This window comes from Scyliorhinus torazame, chromosome 20 (assembly GCF_047496885.1).
Source record: "Scyliorhinus torazame isolate Kashiwa2021f chromosome 20, sScyTor2.1, whole genome shotgun sequence".
Classification (NCBI taxonomy): Eukaryota; Metazoa; Chordata; class Chondrichthyes; order Carcharhiniformes; family Scyliorhinidae; genus Scyliorhinus; species Scyliorhinus torazame.
In genome coordinates, this window is record NC_092726.1 from 14,913,482 (window position 1) to 14,918,360 (window position 4,879).

Genomic DNA, 4,879 nt, shown 5'->3' on the forward strand with positions numbered 1-4,879 from the left:
ACGCCATCGTGGATGGGGCCCCAGGCCCCCAGCACGGCCGACTACACGCTGCCCAATCAGAACTCGCAACTGCTTCATTTGGCCTCGGTGACACTGGACCAAAGTCGACCTCGTACACTCGCAACAGCAACAACAACGGTCTTCATCAACGGCCACGAGATGTCTTGCCTCATTGACTCTGGGAGCACGGAAAGCTTTGTTCACCCCGACATGGTAAGGCGCTGTTCACTTGTTAACCACCCTGTAAACCAAAGGATCTCCCTGGCCTCCGGGTCACAATCGGTGGAGATAAAGGGGTTCTGCCTAGCGAACCTCACTGTCCAAGGCAGGAGATTCAACAATTTCCGCCTTTATGTCCTGCCGCACCTCTGCGCGGCTACACTCCTGGGGTTGGACTTCCAATGTAACTTGCAAAGCCTGACCTTTAAATTCGGCGGCCCTATACCCCCCCTTACTGTCTGCGGCCTCGCGACCCTTAAGGTCGACCCGCCTTCCCTGTTTGCGAACCTCACCCCGGATTGCAAACCCGTCGCCACCAGGAGCAGACGGTACAGTGCCCAGGACCGGACCTTCATCAGGTCAGAGGTCCAAAGGCTGCTGAGGGAAGGGGTCATCGAAGCGAGCAACAGTCCCTGGAGAGCTCAAGCAGTGGTGGTAAAGACCGGGGAGAAACATAGGATGGTCATTGACTATAGTCAGACCATCAACAGGTTTACGCAGCTGGACGCGTACCCTCTTCCCCCGTATAGCCGACCTGGTAAACAGGATCGCGCATTACAAGGTCTTCTCCACGGTGGATCTCAAGTCCGCCTACCACCAGCTACCCCTCCGTAATAGTGACCGCAAGTGCACTGCCTTCGAAGCAGATGGGCGGCTCTATCAATTTTTAAGAGTTCCCTTTGGTGTCACTAATGGGGTCTCGGTCTTCCAGCGAGAGATGGACAGAATGGTTGACCGGTACGGCTTACACGCAACGTTCCCATATCTGGATAACGTCACCATCTGCGGCCATGACCAGCAGGACCATGACACCAACCTCCGCAAATTTCTCTAGACCGCGAAAATCCTTAACTTAACGTACAATAAGGATAAATGCGTATTTAGCACTGACCGTCTAGCCATTCTAGGCTGCGTAGTGCGAAATGGAGTTATAGGCCCCGGCCCTGAGCGCATGCGCCTTCTTATGGAGTTCCCCCTCCCTCACTGCCCCAAGGCCCTGAAGCGCTGCCTCGTGTTTTTCAGTTACTACGCCCAGCGGGTCCCTAACTACGCAGACAAAGCCCGACCCCTAATCCAGTCCACAACCTTCACCCTGTCGACGGAGGCCCGTCAAGCCTTCAGCCGCATCAAAGCAGACATTGCAAAGGCTATGATGCGCGCCATCGACGAGTCCCTCCCCTTCCAGGTCGAGAGCGATGCGTCCGACGTAGCTCTGGCGGCCACCCTCAACCAAGCGGGCAGGTCCGTGGCCTTCTTCTCCTGTACTCTCCATGCTTCCGAAATTCACCATTTCTCAGTCGAAAAAGAGGCACAAGCCATAGTTGAAGCTGTGAGACATTGGAGGCATTAACTGGCCAGCAGGAGATTCACTCTCCTCACGGACCAACGGTCGGTTGCTTTCATGTTCGATAATGCACAGAGGGGCAAGATTAAAAACGACAAGGTCTTGCGATGGAGGATAGAACTCTCCACCTTCAACTATGAGATCTTGTACCGTCCGGGGAAACTAAACGAGCCTCCTGATGCACTGTCCCGCGGCACTTGTGCCACTGCACAAGTGGACCGCCTCCGAGCCCACCACGAGGACCTCTGCCACCCGGGGGTCACTCGTTTCTTCCACTTCATCAAGACCCGCAACCTGCCCTACTCCATCGAGGAGGTCAGGACAGTCACCAGGGACTGCCAAATCTGAACGGAGTGCAAACCGCACTTCTACCGGCCAGAGAGGGCGCACCCGATAAAGGCTTCCCGTCCCTTTGAACGCCTCAGCATGGATTTCAAAGGCCCCGCTCCCCTCCACCGACTGCAACACGTATTTCTTGAACGTGATTGACGAGTACTCCCGGTTCCCATTCGCCATCCCCTGCCCAGACATGACCGCAACCACCATCATCAAGGTCCTTCAGGGTATCTTTACACTGTTCGGTTTCCCCACGTACATACACAGTGATAGGGGGTCCTCCTTTATGAGCGACGAACTGCGTCAATTCCTGCTCAGCAGGGGCATTGCCTCAAGCAGGACGACCAGTTACAACTCCCAGGGAAACGGACAGGTGGAGAGGGAGAATGGAACGGTCTGGAAGACTCTTCTACTGGCCCTACGGTCCAGGACTCTCCCCGTCTCCCGCTGGCAAGAAGTCCTCCCAGTGGCCCTCCACGCCATCCGGTCGCTGCTCTGTACAACTACCAATCAGACACCTCATGAACGTCTCCTAGTTTTTCCCAGGAAGTCCTCCTCCGGGACCTCACTCCCAACCTGGCTAGCAACGCCCAGACCCATCCTGCTTCGGAAGCACGTGCGGGCGCACAAGTCGGACCCGTTGGTCGAGAGGGTCCACCTGCTGCACTCTAACCCCCAGTACGTGGCATTCCCTGACGGCCGGTAAGATACAGTCGCCCTTCGGGACCTGGCGCCCGCCGGAACCCCACGCGCATCCGAACCATTACCACCCCCCCCCCCCCCCCTCTCACTGGAGGGTCAGTACTCCCGCTGCTCCTGTCTAGGCCCGCCCACCCACCGACACCCCCTACAGGCCCCCCCCCCCCCACCGTTTACCCCAACAGCGCCGCCTAGGGGTGACGAAGCTGCCAGGGAGGCCGAAACCACGCTCCCGGAGTCGCAACCACCTGGACCCCCACCAGAATCACCACCAAAGCCCAGACGATCCAGAAGGATGACCAGGCCACCCGATCGACTGATTGCTTCGCTGTGACTTTAACCGTGAACAAACACTTTGTAAATATTCTCGACAGCCCTGTAAGGAGGTATCACGGTACCTCCATATCTGATCATACCATGTTAAAGGCGACTGTTACCACTGGCCACCACCCCGCCGGACTCTTTTTTAACAGGCGGTGAATGTGATATTATCAGGTATTGCTGTACCTAAGAGGCTGATGACCATTGATTAAGCCTAGGAGTTTACCATTGGCTGTTGATACGTAGCTCCGCCCTGACAGGTGGAGTATAAGAACCGGTGCCGTCCCAGCAGCCTTCACTTTCTGTACCGAAGCTGCTGGGGAACAAGTTCTAGTCGATTAAAGCCTTCAGTTATGAAATCACTTCGTCTTGAGTGTAATTGATCGTGCATTAGCCGCAAAAATAGCATCGGGGCCCCCCAGAGATCACCGGCTGGTGAGTAGCGCAGGCGTACTGGGTAGGTAGCGCCCCCGCTGGGGCGGCTGCCTGTGGGGCCCATGAAGCGTAGGAGGAGTGGGCCACGCGGTTGGGGGTGTAGGACTGTACATTGCGCAGGGAAGACCGTCATGGAAAACGCTCGTGTTTTAGTCTCTGCGAGGTCGCGCGTGGCCCCTTCTAGGAGCCGCTGCCTGATAACATCGGACCTAATCCCAGTTACAAAAGCATCCCTGAACTATTGGGATCAGGGTTCTCCAGAGGCCCTCGATTGACTCCCCAGGTAGTTGAGTATGCGTTGCGAGCGCGTGTCTGGCGAAGAGCGTGTTCGTCTTCTGCTCATAACCCTCTTTGAGTCGAGTCATAGCGTCAGTGTAATTGGGCGCATCCTGGATCAACGGGAAGATTTTAAAGTTGAGTCTGGAGTACAAGATTTGAATCTTCTGAGCCTCTGGAACAGGGGTCGGCGCCGCATTGGTATACGCTTCAAAACAAGCTTGCCAGTGCTGAAAGTCCTTTCTGGCGTCGCTTGCGTGTGGATCCAGCTGCAGTCGATCTGGTTTAATCCGGAGGTCCACCTTCTGAATCTGATACTAATAAATTGAGGCACGATCAATTTGGCTGGAGACGAAGTTGAATTCAAACTGAGGCTTTATTAGTGTCTGAAGTGTGGCCTCCTACAGCAGCTGACGAAATGGCTGTGTGCTGGAGGCCACGCATATTTATAACCCGGCTCCTGGGCGGAGCTAGCATGCAGGGGCCCAGGTGAACCTGTAGTGCAGGTTCTACCATACAACCCTTAATATAGGAACACAGTGGTTTACCACAGTGGTTATGGAGATAGGGTGGGGGAAATGGGCCGAATGGCTTTGTTCTGCACGGCAGTGAGTCTATCTAACCTGTTTATGTGGAATTCATTACATGTCTATAAGAATAGGAACAAATTGGAGAAATATCTTTGTTAAAGGCTACTTCAATTTCCTCAAACAGGAAAATGGACAACATGACTGAGAGAAGAGAGGGAAAAGAATACCTGGAGAATTGTGAAAACCTCAGAGTAGTTTACTGTGGCAAGTGGGTTTGGGGACACTGAATGGCCAGTATCATTCATGCCATTATATATCATAAACCCTACAGAGGAGAGAGAGCTATCTGCAGCATGAGGTTGGCTGCAACAGAGCCCATGTTATCTGGAGTTGATGAGCAGATTGAAGATAATGGTTTGTTCCTGCTTTTTGTCTGTTCCTAATAACAGCTTACTCTCATTCTGCTATTTGTCATGAGCTAACTGCAGATGGGAACACCATGGACCTCTTGGTTTCTATACCACCCCCTCTCCCCTCACCCCAGCCTCCTGCTTCAGCTGTCTGCCCAGCCACAGCAACCTCAGCATGAGGAGAGAGAGGTCAACAGCACTGATGAAGATACTCCATCTTGATCTGACACTCACAACCAGCAGTGTAGTTACTGGTGCTCACTTTGGGGCAGTATATATTTAGGACCTGTTTGAGCGAACTGCAACAA